This window comes from Oreochromis aureus, linkage group 1, assembly GCF_013358895.1.
Source record: "Oreochromis aureus strain Israel breed Guangdong linkage group 1, ZZ_aureus, whole genome shotgun sequence".
Taxonomy (NCBI): domain Eukaryota; kingdom Metazoa; phylum Chordata; class Actinopteri; order Cichliformes; family Cichlidae; genus Oreochromis; species Oreochromis aureus.
In genome coordinates this window covers 3,159,605-3,178,533 of record NC_052942.1, presented here as the reverse complement: position 1 = coordinate 3,178,533, position 18,929 = coordinate 3,159,605, and the positions used below count along the sequence as shown (strand labels likewise).

The window sequence follows — 18,929 nt, the reverse complement described above, 5'->3', positions numbered from 1 at the left end:
ACCAGAAACCAGAACACTAACAAAGAAACCAAAAGACTAGAAATGATAAAAAATATTAAATTCAAAGTTCAATAATAATGCTAAACTGAAAAGTCTGGGTCGACCACCCAGGCACCCTAACAAAAATGAAAACAACAAAATGTTTTTCATACCTGAAAAGAGGTAGCATAGTAGTAATGGGAGATCGGTTTCACTCACCAGTGTCAGATCATATTCCAAGATCCATTTGTGCAGTCATTCTCCAGGACGCCATCGAGCTTCTGATGTTTGATACCCAGTAGCCAATGCAAGTGTATAAATAGAATAGAATAGAATAGAATAGAATAGAATAGAATAGCCTTTATTGTCATTGTACAGGGTACAACGAAATTGGAGTGCCACTCCCTTGGTGCAAAATGCAATAATAAATATAAATGTAAAATATAAAAGGTACATTAAAACAAACAATAGTAAGTACAATATATACAGGATAGCACAATATATACAGGATAGCAGCATTAATATAATGACAGTAAGAATAGCAGCATAATAATTGACGGTGACAGTATGGTGTAGCTAAGCAGTTTCAATTGTTTTTGTGCTTATTTACTATGGTGATGGCTCTGGGAAAGAAGCTATCCCTGAATCTGAATCCGGTCTGAGGAGGGTCTCTGTTTGGAGAAACATTTGAACGACTGAGAATTAAGTAGTAACATTTTAAACATTACCTTTTATAAATTTTTACAGTTGCAAAGATTTATTTATTTTTGTGACCTTTCACCCTCGTTTCAAAAATGTAAAGATGAAAACAATTTTCAAAACTATATTCACAAAACTTCTGACTCCTATAGCAAAACAGCATGAGCAAGTGAAAATGATTTCTATGTTCAAAACTACACAATGGCCCTCATTTTCACATAGGAACAAAGGAAATAAATACATTGCATGTAAAGAGAAAGGTGTAGGCTGTAACCTTTTAATTTAAACATATTCCAGTAAGCTATTCCTTCTCTCATCTTATATTATCTTGTGTTGATGTTATCTTACAATGATGTATGTCACTGAGAAATATCATCAATTACAGTCTAATTTCTTGGTATTATCTGATGGATGCTGGTGAATCTGGATTTTTTGTTTTTGTTTTTTTGCACTGAGTTTAATCTGAGGAAGGCAAATCACGTGCCATCCCAGACTTTGTCTTTTTCTTTTCCTTTTTGTACTTAGAAAGGCCATTCGTACATCACTAACAATACAGCATAATGTTTTTTAATGGGTTATATTTTCTTTTACGGCTTTGTACGTGCACTGCCGAGGGCCGGTGTCCTGCAGGTTGCCATTCTCTTCAATAAAACATCAAGTTCACCAGGGAAGACACAAAGGATAACTGTTTGCCTTTCCTGGACTGCGCTGTGCACATTGAAGAGAATGGCAACCTCAACATTGAAGTTTACCGGAAGCCCACACACACGGACCAGTACCTCCTCTTTGACTCCCATCACCCTCTGGAACAAAAACTTGGAGTAATCAGGACCCTACACCACCGGGCAGAACATGTTCCCTCTAAGCCTGAGGGAAAAAAGAAGGAACACACACACGTAAAGGAAGCACTGAAAACATGCGGTTATCCTAACTGGGCGTTCATAAAGTCAGCAAAGAGGCACAGAAAAGAAGATCAGACACCAGCGAGGGAGGATAAGAAAGACAGACGCAACAACATTGTCATCCCCTATGTAGCCGGTGTATCAGAGAAACTCAGGAGAGTTTTCTCCAAGCACGACATCCCAGTGTACTTCAGACCCAGCAACACACTCAGACACAAACTGGTTCACCCGAAAGACAAAACTCCAAAACACAGACTGAACAATGTGGTGTATGCTGTACAGTGCAGCGAGGAATGCCCAGACCTCTACATTGGAGAGACCAAACAGCCACTTCACAAGCGCATGGCACAACATAGAAGAGCCACCTCCACAGGACAAGACTCAGCAGTCCATCTGCATCTTAAGGTCAAAGGTCACTCTTTTGAGGATGCCAATGTTCACATTTTGGACAGAGAGGACAGTTTGAAAGAGGAGTGAAAGAGGCCATCTATGTCCACTGTGAGCGACCATCTTTGAACAGAGGCGGTGGTTTACGACACCAACTGTCTGCCATCTATAATCCAGTTTTGAGTTCCCTCCCCAGACGCCTTAACGCCCACTCACATCCTGGGCCATCTGACCTCAGGAATTCACATGACAAGGTGGGGCCAGGTTTCACAATGAGCTCACCCGAAACCCTGGCTGATTAGGTCCCACACCCGCTTTCACACCTTGGCACATGTGATTAGAGGATCACCAGGGGGTCCTTTGTCCCTCCTTGGGGGGATATTCCCACTGGGTTTAAATCTGGGACTCTCGGCCATTTGACCTTAGAACTGAAGAAGCTTCTCGGATGAGAGGTGAAACGTCTTCAAGCAACTTAAAGAAGTCCAGATGCTTTTCTTTGCAAACTCATTTGACTACGATGACCTGGATGACTGAGAACCTTCACAGACTTGTAGAGAAGACAAATAATGCTTGTATACGTGAAAGACTGCTAATGGAGGAGGATTTGACGCTTGATAGAGCTTTGGAAATTGCTAGGCGTACAGAGACTGCAATAGCTGATGCACAGGCCATTGCTGTTGGTGAAACAAAGCCTGTTGCCGCTGTTCAAGTACAAAAGAAGATGCGCAAGCCAAAATACAAAGCAGCTAAAAAAACGGATACAGCTCCGACGTGCTACCGTTAAGCCAATGATAAATCCTGCCCCACAAAAGACTGCAAATGTAATACGTGTGGGAAAATCGGACAATTTTTGAGAGTGTGTAAATCTTCCCATAAGCCTGTTAATGAAGTGACTGTGCCTGAAATGTGTGTTTTAACTGTTGACAATTGTGTCAGTAGTGATCCAGCTAAACTGATGTGCACTGTTACTGTCACTGTACCAAATACTGCACAGGCATGTACTGTTAAGCTACTAGTAGACACAGGGTCTGGTGTTTCCATACTGCCTGAACATGTTTACAGCACAAATTTTGGTTAAGTTAAGTAATCCAGCTGTTCAGCTTATTACATATTCAAAAGAGAAACTGGATGTATTAGGATGTCTTAGAGCTGACATTACTTACAATGGCAAGAGTGCCTCCACAGATCTCTACATTGTGAGAACAGGAACACCCATGCTGGGCATGGACTTGGTGACTGCCCTCCAGCTACACATAAAAGGGGGACAATTAGTCTTTGAGAGTCCCAAGGTCTGTGCTACACTTCAGCAAACCTCTGCTCTGCCCACTCACTGCAAACAGGAATGTGAGTCTCCAGTTGCATTCGGATGTGCAAAGGACTTTGTACATAAAGTGAAGGTGCGACCTGAAGTGAAGCCAATACAGCAGAAACTTCAACGCTTACCCCTGTCAGTCCGTGATGCTGTTTCCGCAGAACCTTGAGGAACATGGCATCATAGAGAAAATCGATGCATCTGAATGGGTCTCCCCGATTGTAGTCACTAGAAGGAAGACTGGTGACATACACATGTGCGTTGATTTGAGAGAACCTAACAAAGCAGTGGTCGTTGACAGTCATCCCTTGCCACTGATAGAGGACATACTGTCTGAGCTGCGTGGGGCTGTCATGTTCTCCACCCTGGATCTTAAATCCGCCTACCATCAGCTGAAACTACATGAAGAGAGTAGAGGGCTCACTGCTTTCATTACACATGAAGGACTGTACCAGTACTGCAGAGTCCCCTACAGGTTGAGTTCAGCGCCTGCAGTGTTCCAAAAGATGATGACACAAATCCTACGTGGCCAGAAAGGGGTGCGATGCTATCTTGATGATGTCATCATATACGGAACTTCAGAAGCCGAACATGAGGCCAACCTGCGTGCTGTGTTACACAGAATCAACAATGGAGGACTGAAACTCAATGTTGACAAATGTCAACTCCGTCACACTACTCTGAGCTTTCTGGGTCAAAGGATCGGTCCAGAAGGTCTGCTGCCAGATGACCGTCATGTCACTGCTATCCTGCATGCTCCGCCCCCTACTGATCCTGCAACCCTGCACTCATTTCTTGGCTTGAGTGCATGGTACAGCAAGTTTGTGCCAAATTACGTGACTGTTGTTGAACCTATGAGAGCTCTTCTGCGTAAGGACTGTTCATTCCACTGGAACAAAGCAGCTCAAGTAGCATTTGATCAAGTCAAGCGGTTAATCGTGCACAGCCCTGCTCTGGTGATGTTCGACACCAGTAAGCCAACCATAGTCTCGACAGATGCCTTGGACTATGGCATAGGTGCTGTTTTGACTCAACTTGACGGTAATGATGCAGAACAGACTGTTGCATTTGCATCTCGCAGCCTGTCTGATGCAGAGAGGAAATACTCAGTCGTTGAGAAGGAAGCCCTAGCTTGCATCTGGGCTGCTGAAAAATGGCGCACATGGCTCTGGGGCAGAAAATTCCTCCTACGAATAGATCACCAAGCACTTACAACACTGCTGACTACTAAGGGGAATAACAGAGCTGGTCTATGCATAGCCAGATGGTCAGCTCGCCTGTTGGAGTTTGACTATGAAGTGGAATATAGAACTGGTTCATTGAAGCATGTTGCTGACTGTCTTTCTAGGCTCCCACTTCCCGAGACAGACATGGCATGTGCAGAGGATGTGGAGTCAGTTGCAGCCATCCTCACTGATCTGAGTGCTGTGTCTGAGGATGACTTCCAGTCAGAGTGCAAAGCCTGTCCAGTGTTCACAAAGCTCTGTGTGCAGATACAGAAAGGCTGGCCTGCAAGGAAGACGTCACTGGAACCCGACTTACAGCCGTACTTCCCAATCTGCCATGAACGAGTGCATCGTTCATGGCAGCATCAGCTCCCTGAGCTGATGCAGCTACTATCATTCAGTTCCTTTCTGTAGTTTTCTCTCGTGAAGGGAATCCAAAGACATTGATAAGTGACAATGGCTCTCAATTTCTCTCTGCTGAGTTCGCTGACTTCCTCAAAAGCAGGGGAATCCAACACCTGAGATCCTCAGTGTATTACCCAAGAGCTAATGAGGAAGTTGAGAGATTCAATAGATGCGTTAAAGACTGCCTACAGACTGCCTCGATTCAAGGACAACCCTGGAGGTCGTTCCGGAGAACTTACCTGATGGACTACAGAGCAACCCGTCATTCAACAACTGGAGTTTCCCCTTCAGAACTGCTCCATGGACGACGAATGAGAACAAAGTCACAGGTAATGGATATGCCTGTTCCTCAGACAGAGAGGCATACCATGTGTGAAAGAGTTAAGAATAAGCAAATGAAAATGAAAGAATACACTGATGCTCGCAGACACGCCAAACCGTCCAACTTTCAGCCTGGTGACAAAGTACGGGTTAGGAAGCCATGGAAGGTAAAGAAAGGCAAGTTAAAGTTTTCTAAACCAAGGACTGTCATGACAAGGAAAGGACCAAACACTTATTTGCTGGATGATGGACGGACCTGGAACGCCTCACACTTATCGGCTCTGTCAGAGCTGAACACAGGTACTGATTCTGACACAACAATGGATTGTCATAAACCAGGAACTGATCTAGCATCTAACTCTGAGTCTGATAATAGGCTTAGGCCCACCAGGATGAGGAACCCACCTTGCTGGACCCAAGACTTTGTCATAGAGCTGGGCGATATAAGATTTTTTCATATCACGATATGTTTTTTTTTTCATTTCAGGCGATAACGATATATATATCACGATATAAGCCAAATAACTATATTTGTAAGATTTAAATGTGCCTTTGCTCACAAGTAAAATGTGAAATAAGTAGCAGCTTGTTTTAATTAAAATATTTATTTCCCATAATAAGTTCAACAGGGCAGATGTACTTAAGGAACATGAGACTTCAGTTTCAGATAAACAAAGACAAATATTGCAAACTACACAAAAGGCAGCCGCTAAAGCGTTTAAGTTTCAAAATAGAACAAACAAAACAGACTAAATTGTCAATTCCACTTAGAAACAAAATATTAATTCTAAAAATAAATCTTAGGTCGTTTTACAGAAGAACAGACAAAATTGACTAACTTTTGTCAATATCAAATAAACTGAGAACTAAAAGGAAATTCTCAATCTCTCCTTGTTGTATGGCTTAGCTTTTCAAACAGTTTTAACAGTTACTTTAGTCTGACAAAAGCTGAATGACGAATTAGCGCTTTCAGTCAGAGATTGAGCATGCACCGCTTTATTGTATTTCCAGACTTGCTTTCGGCACAATTTACAGTCGCGCTTCTACTGTTTTTTTGTCAGACTTGAAATATCCGAAATACCTTCACACTACGGAACTTCTGTGGCCCTTCTGTTCGACAAGCTCTCCGGCATTGGAACCATCATTGTTTTTTCTTCGGTAACCTTCGCTCACGCTCTCGGTTGATTTTTCTCTAGTCGGCAAACTCATTTCCTTCATTACCCAAAAACAAATACACATGTGCGCCTTGGCGCTTGTGCTGTACGTAACAAGTCACGTGACGTGACGCTGCGGCTGTGATTGGTTCGGCTCTGCGCTACTTAATTTGGATTGGCTGTTCTTTTTTTCTTTTTTTTAAGAGGACAAGAGAGATGAGGCCTATCGCAATAGTTTAATTTTTCTATCGAGAAAAAGTTATTTCGCAATACATATCGTTGAATGTTACTGAGTAATGTGAAATAGGTTAAACGTGTATTAGGTGACATACATCAGAATGATGAAATCAGGTTCACGTAAGAAATCCTTGTTCAAAGGGGGAAGATGTTGTGTCCACATACTATTGCATTTGTTCTGTAGATGCATTTACCAGAAGTGCTAGAGGGCGCTAGTGAGTATGTTGTTGTTGTGGCATTTGGGAAGAAGAAAAATAAAGAAAGGAGTTATCTCCGGTGATCCTCTGTTCCTACCTGCGTGTGTGTGTAATGCCTGCTGAACTAACACCACACAACAAGCGGCAATTAACCACTTGGGTTTAGCAGGACTGACATGGGAAGAAGTGAGGGACAACCTCAATCATCAGCCGAGTCAGGAAACGATGTTCTTTTATGTACTCATCGTACTTATCCTTCAATGGAATGCAAGGAGTCTGTTGGCCAATGGCCAGGAGTTTAAGCATTTCATCACACAACATAATATTAAACCGAATGTCATTTGTATACAGGAATCTTGGCTTAAATCATCTTTGGATTTTGTGTTGTATGGGTATAATGTAATAAGAAATGACAGGGACCGTGGTGGAGGGGGAGGATGTGCAACATTTGTCACACACGACATCCCATACAGACTCCTCGGTAAAGGCAATGACTTGGAGTATATTGCTATTGAGGTTTGGGACAGGAATGAACCAAATGTTATTGTGAATTTCTACAATCCTTGCACCAGATTGGAGCTGGTGGGTCTTCGTTCAGTTGAAGGCAGTGATTGTCGTAGAGGTATTTGGTGCGGGGATTTTAATGCCCATAGCAGAGTGTGGGGAGGTAGACACAGATCCTAATGGTAATGTAATTGAGGAAATGATGGAAACATGCAAATTGGTGTGTCTGAATGATGGCAGGGGAACCAGATATAATGTTAATGGAACGGAGTCGGTATTGGATTTAACTCTAGTCTCAAATGTCCTTGCAGGAATAAGTCAGTGGATCGTCAGAACAGACACTACCGTAGGAAGTGATCGCTATCCTGTTTTCTGTGATGTTGGAGGTAAGATACAGGTTACTCTAAGAGAGGTGAATAAGAAGTGGTGTTTTCATAGGGCTGACTGTACAAAGTTCCAAAAATTATGTTAGCAAACGATTGACAAGGTTGATGAGTCTGGTAGCGTTGATCAAATGAATAATCAGTTTATTGAAGTAATTATGGTAGCCGCCAAGGCCTTAATCCTGAAACGTAAAGGCAAAGAAAGTAGATCTTTGGTGCCATGGTGGACAGAGGAATGTCAAACTGCTGTAAAGGAAAGAAACAAGGTGTTTAAATTTTTCCAAAGAACCCTTAATATGAAAGCTCTTATTGCATACAGAAAAGCAGTGGCGGTGGTCAGGAGAACAGTGAGACAAGCAAAGCGGAGAAGTTGGAGATTGTTCTGCTCTACAATAGGAAGGACCACTCCAGTGGGGGATGTCTGGGGCATGATCAGAAGAATGGGAAGTGACTGGCGGGAATGGGATTACCCAGTTCTAACTTCATGCCAACAAAACTTTGTAACAGATCAGGAAAAAGTGGAGGTTATGGTGAAAACTTTTGCTAAGATTCATAGCTCTGATAACATATCTGTCATGGTCGGACGGTCCTACCCGGGGCAACATGCCTGTGTGTGTGTTTCTCTCTCTCCTCCTCCCTACCCTTGCTGTCTCCACCCAGCGGCTGACACACCTGCACCTAATTTGCCACCCCAGCTGTCACTAATCATCCTTCATCGTGGGCTGAGGTATTTAACTGTTTGTCCAGACGGCAGTCGACGCTGGATTGTACTTGAAGCTCGGTAGTAAAGAGTGTTTGTTACTTGCAACATAGCTTTAGCCGGTGTTGGGAAATCAGTTTTACCCCGGTTCTTTTTATTCCTCGGGCCTTCAGAGGTGGCACCGGACCCAGTAGTTATTTTTACAAACTCTTTATTCATCTTTATTCATCTTCATTTAAGCATGCACTTCTAGAAGGGAAGACGAGGCCGGTGTCCCTCTGAAACAATCTTCACCTCTTTGTTAGTTCCAGGCAGCTTTATAGAGGCAACCCCATCATAAATCCCCCATGGTGTGCTGCAAACTCTGTGTCTGTGTCTATGTGCACGAGCACGTGAGTGCCTGTGTGTGCGCATACCCGTATGTCTATGTGAGTGCACGTGAATGACTGTGTGCGCGTACCTGTGTATATGTCTGTGCACGTGAGTGAATGTGCATGTAAGTGTGAGTGAATGTGCATGTAGGTGTGGGTGCGTCATAACAGTCAAAGCACTGTTTGTGTGTGTCTCTGTATACGTGACTTCCTGGGGGTCATAAAAGTAATCTCCTCACCCAGGTTAAACCAAATTCCTCTACACAACATAGAAAACAGAGTTAACATATTACAAACACAGAGACCCCCACTCTGCATCCACTGGGCCATTGGCCTCTTGTTGTCTTACATTTACAGATAAGGTGGAGAGTCTCCTGCAAGCCTACTTCTAAGTTATGGCAATTATGAGTTTTTATTAAAGGTACAAGCATCAGCATCAGCAACCCCCAACTGTAGCTTCCTGTCTCCTTTTATGACAGCAGACCCTCAGTGTCAATAAATTCCTTTCCCTCTAAACAATTACACACACTTAGGCCTACAGCTAAGCCAAACTAAAACACAGACCAATCCTTCCTTATTACTGTGATCTAAACAAATTTAACACATTACATTCTAATAATTATTTTCTTGTACTCACACCGGCTAGCCTTCTCACCTGTTGTTGTCGCTCGTTTGTAGGAGGAAAAGATACGGAGCAGGAGGTTGGAGAGAAGGAGCCCGCGGGATTAAGCTCTGGGAGGAGAAAACACACTCGGATAATCACTTTGGAAACTCACTTGCGCACCACTGGGAGTTTGGAGAAGATCACCGTTGGATTTTTGCACTTTGCTTTGTGTTTGGAGACTGTTTTTGAGCACTGTAAATAAACGCACTGTTTGCTTTGCATCCAGAGCTCCGCGACTGAGTCCGTATTTTCCCATCACCCGTGACAATATCAGTGTTGGGAAAAGACAGAATGTGCCTTTGAACTGGAGAGACAAGGTGCTTTGGCCAATTATCAAAGTGGTTTCAGGACAGCTCGAAACACAACTGATGCTATTATTAAACTAGAAAATGTCATTAGAAAAAGCGCAGGCCAACAAAGAGTCTATTTTAGCAGTGTTTTTTGACATAGAAAAGGCATATGACATGATTGGGAGCTGGGAGTTGACTTGGCAAAGCAGTTAAAGTTCCCCGAAGCGGTAGCCAAGACAACTCTGAGGCCAGACGGCATAGGGGCAGCGAGGGGTGGCATCCCGAGTTGCAGCTTCTGAGAGGAAGATCCCACTAAAGCTACAAGTCAACCTACCGGAAATATACCCCCAGGGATTCCACGGAGAGGGGGGTGGAAGAGAATCCCACCGGATGGATCAAAGAAATACGACTCTTGGCAATGGCAATATGACAACGATGGCAGAATGCATATGCGGCCAGATATGCAAGAACCGACATGGCCTGCGGATCCACCAGGCCAAAATGAAGTGTGAGCAGAAGGTGTTGGCATCACAGCGCGCAGGAAGCACACCTGGTGAGACGAAGGAGGAACCAGGCCCGGAGTCACCCCACAGTGCCCGGAGCCTCCAGGTGATGCAGGCCCCCGAAGCTCACAAGTCATCAGAACATCGTCGGGTGAAATGGCCTCAAGCTAGCAAGGAGAAGAAGTGGCTCCAGTTCGACGAAGATGTTGATACCATCCTGCAAGCAACTGCCAAGGGACAGGGGCGGATCTAGAGAAATTTTCTTTGGGTGGCATGAGGGTGGCAAAGAAATCAAATGGGGTGGCATTTATATATGCAGGTGGTTACATATGGTTAAAATGATTCAAATGCAGTAAGTATACATGTTTTTCATATAAATATAGTCTCTAACTTAATTATTGTCTGTAGCCCACATAATTACACACCTTAGTTACATAAAACATGTGAGTTTTGATTTTATGTACTGTACAGCCTGTATAATAAATAAATATGTAGCCCAATAAGTATAAAATCCAGAAAGCTACACAACATGGGGCGGTTCATTTACAAACACAAGTCTAACTTAAGTTTCACTGTTTTTTGTTAGAAAATAATCAAATTGTTACAGCTTAAATTACACAAAATGTCAGAAATCTGCACTGTCATGAACAAAAATTTAAACCTAATTTTTCATGATTTGTTGGACTAACCCACTGAGGTCTGAAATACAACCGGCCATTTTTGACTCCTTTTGAGTTTACATTTGTATTTCACCCTCAAATTTTTTCCTCCTTTCCTTATTTGGTATCATTCTTTTCAGCTCAACTGAATTTAGTTGTTTTTTTCACTGACATACTGCATTAGTATTACTGATCTGAAATCACACAAAGAACTTAAAATCATAGTAGTATTTTTTTACTGTAAAAAAAACCACAGACATGTTGAGTAAATTTTTATAACTTGAAATGCAAACAGACTGGCGACCTGTCCAGGGTGTACCCCGCCTCTCGCCCTATGACAGCTGGGATAGGCTCCAGCGCCCCCCGCGACCCTGAAAAGGATAAGCGGAAGCGAATGGATGGATGGATGGAAATGCAAATATAAATTGTACATTTTGTAAACATATACAACTATTTATCTAAAAATGCAGCCAATACACCTGCCGTTTTTTCATTTTGTACAACCATTTAAAAATATTACTAAAACTAAAATGAGAGAACAATCAGGTGTTGCAATAAGATGCCCCACAAATGATGTGTGCCAGTAAAAAAAAAGGTTTTCCACCAAAAGACAGAGGAGAACAGCACAGGGATAAACCTGCAGGCCTGACAACAGCAGGTGTATCACTCCGCTGGTTTTCTACTTAGTGACAGTGTTTATGTTGCAAATGTGCCTTTGTGACATTCATTAGTGCCCTCACTGACACACAAAACAAAACGACTACACAACAGAATAACTACACAAGACAAAACAACACACTAAGTATACACTCCACACTAAACGTCACAAATCTCCCACATCTAAAAACTCTCTCTCTCTCTCTCTCTCTCTCTCTCCCTCTCACTCGCTCGCTCTGTCTCGCTGGCATTACCGTCACTGCCAAAACTCTCCCCTCTTCCTAAACAACCAAATAACCAAATCCCACGTGTTGACTGTTTTTTTAAATTGGTTGACATGGTGCATTTTTCCACCGATAGGAGAGTGGTGGCTTTTTTTCCTTTCTTTACTGTTTTCGCGCTGTCCTTAGAAAACGCTTAAAACACACACACGCAAAAACGTGACGACAGTATTTAGAAAAAAAGCATGGCTTATATATATTATCATAACTCTGGATTTACTGGCCTTTAATTAAAATTTAAAAACTTTGAAGTCTGAACTTTCAATGTGGGCTGAAATAGAGACTCAGCGTGGCTGCAGCTTGTTGCTATGTCAGCTTAAAATAGTCATGTGATTTGGAGGTGCAGCGTGTCCGTGGACCACAGAGGGTTAATAACACTCACCTTCCTTCCATTTCCAGAGTGTAACATCCAACCACCTGTGTAAAATCCGAAATTCCCATGGTGTTGTTCAAAATGTGCTCTGGCACAATCATAAACATCGCTTGCTACTGAAAACAAGAAAAAAGCCGGTCCTGCTATGGGCTGAACCATTTGTTAATGGTGGAGGGGGGGAACACTATGCAATATATTCAGTTTTAGCATTTATATTCACTGTTGACTGTAACTACGCTCAAACTGTTAATGCTATCTTATTTTAATAAACAACACTGTCATATGCAAAACTGGGGTGGCACTTGGGGTGGCAAGGGATCATTTTAGGGTGGCACTTGCCACCCCATGCCACCCTTCTAGATCCGCCCCTGCCAAGGGACAAGATGAACAACGCCTAAAGACAATGACCACAATGATAGTCAGCCTAGCTGTAGAGAGGTTTGGACAAGAGGAGAAGAGGGCAGCGAAGCCTCTCTACACCATGAACAACAGAGCCAACAAGATACATCAGCTAAGGCAGGAACTGAAGAGCTTAAGGCAGCAATTCAAGGCGGCAAGTGAGAAGGAGAGGGGACCCCTTGCAGAATTACGTAGCATAATCCGCAAGAGGTACCTTAAGGAGAGCAGAGTGGCACAGGAGGAGAAGGAAGGAGAGGACCAGGAGGCGAGCCGCCTTCTTAGCGAATCCTTTTGGGTTTACAAAACAGCTGCTAGGAGAGAAGCGCAGTGGGCATCTTGTCTGCTCCAAAGCAGAGGTCGACCACTACCTCAAGGAGACCTACAGCGACGAAAGTAGAGAGCAAGATCTTGGTCCCTGTCAAGCCCTGATCAAACCATCTGCACCAGAGCAGGAATTCGATGGTAAGGAGCCCAGCTGGAAGGAGATCCAGGAGGCGGTAAAGAGAGCAAGAGCAAGCTCCGCTCCGGGGCCCAGTGGAGTACCTTACAAAGTTTATAAGAACTGCCCGAGGCTACGCACTAGACTCTGGAGAATCATGAGGGTGATTTGGAGGAGGGGTAAGGTAGCAAACCAGTGGAGACGAGCAGAGGGGGTGTGGATTCCAAAGGAGGAGAAGTCCAAGAACATCGAGCAGTTCCAAAAAATCTCTTTGCTGAGTGTTAAAGGGAAGATTTTCTTTAGCATCATTGCTAAGCGACTGACAGAGTATCTTCTGAAAAACTCTTACATCGATAACTCAGTCCAGAAAGGAGGGATCCCGAAAGTTCCAGGGTGCCTGGAGCACACGGGCGTGGTCACACAGCTCATTAGGGAAGCCAGGGAGAATAGAGGGGACCTGGCAGTACTATGGCTTGATCTTGCAAATGCCTACGGATCTATACCCCACAAGCTGGTAGAACAGGCATTGAACCGGTATTACATCCCAGAAAAGTTCAAGAATCTTATCCTGGATAACTACGCTGACTTCCACCTGAGAGTCTCTTCTGGAACAACAACCGCCTACTGGTAGAAGCTTGAGAAGGGGATCATCACTGGATGCACGATCTCGCCTATCCTTTTTGCTCTTGCTATGAACATGTTGGTCAAATCTGCAGAAGTCCAGTGTAGAGGGCCACTCACCAAGTCTGGAGTCAGACAGCCACCCATCAGAGCTTTCATGGACGACCTGACGGTGACAACTACATCTGTTCCAGGGTGCAGGTGGATACTGAAGGGTCTTGATGAGATGATTTCTTGGGCACGCATGAGGTTCAAGCCTACCAAGTCGAGGTCGCTTTCCTGAAGAAAGGAAAGGTCACTGAGAAATATTTGTTTTCACTAGGCACCATCAAGATACCATCACTTACTGAGGCGCCCGTGAAGAGCCTAGGTAAGGTATTTAACCGCAGCCTGAAAGATGCAGCCTCCATACAAGCGACCAACGAAGACCTGGAGACCTGGCTCTCATCAGTGGATAAATCTGGCCTTCCTGGCAAGTTTAAAGCCTGGATTTATCAGCATGGAATTCTGCCCCGGATTTTGTGGCCCCTCTTAGCCTATGAAGTTCCCATCTCAACAGTGGAAGGATTCGAGATGAGGATCAGCAGGTTTCTGCGCAGGTGGTTGGGACTGCCACGAAGCCTGAGTAGCATCGCTCTGTATGGTCATAACAACAAGCTGAAGCTCCCCTTTAGCAGCTTAAGCGAGGAGTTCATGGCGAGCCGGTCCAGGGAGCTGCTCCAATATCGGGAGTCCAGTGACCCCCGGGTTGCCCTGGCTGGAATAGAGGTTAGGACCGGGCGGAAGTGGAGGGCTGCTGAGGCTGTAGACATTGCAGTATCAAGGCTGCAGCAAAGGCTGATAGTGGGTACAGTGGCTCAGGGAAGAGCGGGCTTGGATAGCAGTAGAACACCGAACTACAACAAGGCACAGGGGAAAGAGAAGCAGTCGCTGATCCTTGAGGAGGTGCGAGCAGGAGTCGAGGAGAAGCAAACCAGCCAAATCGTGCGATTGAGGCAGCGGGGGGCTTGGAGAAGATGGGAGCAAGCTGTAGAGCGTAAGGTCACACGGAATGAGCTGTGGAAAGCAGAACCCCAGCGGATAAAATTCCTGATTCGGGCAGTATATGATGTGCTACCAAGTCCATCAAATCTCTTCACTTGGGGGAAGGTGGAGACACCAGGGAAGAAGAGAGGAACCCTGGAGCACATTTTAAGTTGCTCCCCAAAAGCCCTGGCCCAAGGGCGATATCGATGGCGACACGACCAAGTCCTGAAGGCCGTAGCGGATTCAATCTGCAGCGGGATCAGTCATAATAAGAGCACCTGCCCAGTTAAGAACAAGGTAACATTTATAAAAGCCGGGGAGAAGCTAGCAGTACCATTCTGAAACACCTCGCCTGGCCTGTTGGCAACGGCGCACGATTGGGAGCTGGGAGTTGACCTGGCAAAGCAGTTAAAGTTCCCCGAAGCAGTAGCCAAGACTGTCATGGTCTCCGCACCTCGCCAGCTGACATCAGTCAGGCGCTATGTTTTGTTTTGTTTATTCTCCTCTCTCGCCTCTGCTCTCTCTTTCTCTCTCGTTCTCTCCCACTCTCTCTTTCTCCTGCCGGGGCGGAGCTCAGTATGGGCTCCCGCCCCTGGCCCACGCACCTGGGGATGATCAGCACACCTGCCGCTGATTACAAGAATTAGAGTCCTACTTAAAATGGCGGACCTGCTCTACTCGTCGCTGGATCGTTGAGCCATCAGTGTCAGTCGTCCTGCAATCTGCAAAGTTTTGTTCGTGAGTACACCTGAACCTGGAGACTAACTGTTTCTCTGTCTGTGTATAGATTCCCCCCGGACCCGTTCCCTGTGCACTGTGACTGAATGTGAGCAAGTGTGGTAGTGGAAAGAAGAGGAGCTGTTTGTGTTTGCGAGAGCTGTGTGGAAATCTCCCCTCCCTGGACTCCTGCCCCTTTCACTCCCGGTCCCTGGAACCCCGGCCCCTTTTCCCCAGACACCGTTGTGTATATATATTTCACTGTGGAGGACACTGTAACTAAATTCACTTTTGTTTGAAGGAACTTGTGGTCTGCGCCTGAGTCTGCTTCGCTAGCCGTGACAAAGACAACTCTGAGGCCAGACATCGTTGTTACTTCAGTTGCCTCCAAGCAGGTAATCCTTCTAGAGCTTACTGTGCCTTGGGAAGACCGTATGGAGGAAGCCCATGAGAGGAAGAGAGCAAAGTATTCCGAGTTAGTGGAGGAGTGCCGGAGTAACGGCTGGCGGGCAAGATGCCAACCCATCGAAGTGGGTTGTCGAGGATTCACGGGTCAATCCCTTTGCAGGGCATACAAAATGCTAGGCATCGTAGGGGCTAACCAGCGAAGAGCCATCAAGTTTGCCACAACGCAGCAGAAGCGGCGTCGAGGTGGCTGTGGAACAAAAGAGGAGAGGAATGGCATGTAGGTAGGGTAGCGCTACCTGGACACAAGCTGGGGCTTGATCAACCCTGGCTGGGTCGCCTGGGAGAGGGGGTCTGATTGTTGAAAGACCCGAAACCCCCAATGACCCCAGGTTACATCACTGATGATGTGGTCCAGGGGCACCAGAGGGTGTATCATCAACTGAATAAAAATAGGATTGAGCAGCAAATCTGAATCAAAAGGTATTGTTTGGAGGCAGGTTGTTAAGGAGTGGCAGAAGCAGTGGGATTCTGGGAGTAAGGGCAGGCAATTGTATCATAAGAAGGAGGTGACAGGGCTTAGGGTGCATAGGGGTAATAGGAGAGAAGAAGTGGTCATTACCAGGCTTCGACTGGGACATTGTACATTACATAAAACACTACAGATGGTAGGAGAACATGAGACGGGATTCTGTGGAGTGTGCCAGGAGGAGGAGGCGACGGTAGAGCATGTACTATTGCAGTGCAAGGGGTATGATGTGGAGAGGAAGGTTCTGCAGGATAGAATGAAGAAGCTGGGAGTTAGGGAGTTTACTCTGAAGAGTGTGTTGGAGGGTAGTAGGGCACAGATAAGGGAATTGGTGGGGTTTCTGAAGGATATGGGGGTTTATGAAGAGTGTAGGGTTTTGTTTTGTTGTTTTGTGATTTTTTTGTTTGTTTGTTTGTTTGTTTTTTATGATATAGATTGTAAGCTCACTGTCTGCCCCATACTCCGGAACAGTAGGAGGCGGTAATGCTCCTTTAAGTTGGTTGCCAACCGCCGTTAAAAGGAAAGGAGAAGAATCAAAGTTGAGGAAAAGAAACAAGGTGCATCAGGTGAAGTGAGTGTGCTGAAAGGTGAGTCTTTACAACATCCTCGGCCTCCCTCTGTTCATTGTGAGGTCATCTCTTTATGTTCTATGTTTTATGTTCTATGTTTTATGTCTGTTGTTCTATGTTCTAAGTTTTATGTCTTACGCTTTGTTTGATGTTCTACATTCTAAATTCTGTGTTCTATGTCTTATGTTTCATGTTCTACGTTTTATGTTTTACATTCTGTGTTCTACGGTCTATGTTTGATGTTCTATATTTGATGTTCTGTTTTTCTGTAGAGTTTTCCATGTCTAGCTTTAGCATTCCCATTTTAGGTTATAATTTAGTTTTGACCATTGCCATTTTGTTTCTATATTTTTCTAACAGCCAGAATAAAAGGCTCACTTTTTGTTTAACTTCAGTTCAGTCCCTTGTGTTTCCTGCTTTTGGATCCACTCCTAAAACACACCGGCCATCCCGGCCGTAACAATATCAGAAAATGAAAAAGAGAGAGGTAAGTGACGGAGGAGAGAGGTAAGTGACGGAAGTGACGGGAAAAGGTAAGCGACCCATGTTGTAGGTGACCTCAGACGCCGGAGATTTGGCGGGAAAAAAAGCGAATGGTAGCGTAGAATTTAACAAAGTTTCTTTAAGCTTCAAGTATACCAAATATACCAATCAATTGTCATATAACTAACAACATCTGTCTTATCATCTCTAACATCCTGGAGGACAACGGGTAGAGTTTGGACGCTCTCCAAGATTACATCGACCGGTGCTTCCAAGATCTAGTAATGAAGAAGGCCCAGAGTGCATCTTCCCCGGCAAAAATTGAGACGCCTTCATCGAAAAGATGTCGCCCGGCAGACTCCCCCGGCACAACATCGCTTGCCGGCAAAGACATTGCAGACATCCTGGTGTCAATCGACAAGTGATTGTCCAGTTTCGATGCGAGGCTGTCCCTGGTGGAGATTATACACCGGGAATTTAAATCCTTGGAGTTCAGCCAGCAGCAGGTGGAAACGCTTGCCGCTGAAAATGCCACACTACGGGAGTCGGTCAAATCTCTCACCGATAATGTGACCCAGCTAAACACAGAAAATAAAAAAATATAAGAGACCGTTATTGATCTGCAAGCCCGTAGCATTCGAGATAACCTTGTGTTTTCTGGTATTCCAGAATCTGCCGGAGAGGACGCGGAAGCAACGGTGAAAAGCTTCATTAAAACCCACCTGAAGCTGCCGGAGGACACCGTGAAGAACATCGCCTTCGAAAGAGTGCATCCTCTGGGGGCCGTGAGGTCACCGACCGGGAGACCACGTCCAACTGTGGCCAAATTCGACCAATTCAAACAGAAGGAACAGGTGAAGAGTCGCTGCAGGGAGCTGAAAGAAACGGACTTCAGCGTGAACGACCAGTTCCCCAAAGAGATCCTGGAACGACGCAAGGTCCTGTTCCCAGTTCGACGTAGTTTCATCCAGAGAGGCTCCCGCGCTGTCATCGCCGTGGACTGGCTCTACGTGGACGGACAACTGTACAGCGACCCCGGCATCACTCCGTGGTTATATTGACTGCACTCCAGATAAGAACCCGCTATACTCTTTTCTTATCCACTCACACTCTCTCCTTTAACATGTGTTTAACCTAGCAATATCAGTATGACGTCATAGCAGATAACACCGTCACCCTCCATCATTGCTTTAATTGGAATGTTTCCGTTTTTTTCTTTTTCTTTTTTTTTTTTGTTTTTGCTCACCGTTCTCGTGGTTTCTTTCTTACGGTGGCCCTGAGAGGCCAAACGGACTGCAACTTCAGAAAACACCTGCAAAAAGAAAAACGCTGCAAAAGAAAAATGCTGCAAAAAGAAAACACCTGCAAAAAGAAAAACGCTGCAAACAGAAAAACGCTGCAAAAGAAAAACGCTGCAAAAAGAAAACACCTGCAAAAAGAAAAACGCTGCAAACAGAAAACACCTGCAAAACGCTGCAAAAAGAAAAACGCTGCAAAAGCACACAAAACACAACGGAAATAGGAAAAAACACAATGG

The 18,929-nt window shown here is 44.8% G+C and overlaps 1 pseudogene; it reads left to right on the top strand.

Annotated features, from left to right (window-relative positions):
- The first annotated feature begins 10,156 nt into the window (after window positions 1–10,156).
- Window positions 10,157–16,132, top strand: LOC116329615 (annotated as a pseudogene).
- The last annotated feature ends 2,797 nt before the right edge of the window (window positions 16,133–18,929 follow it).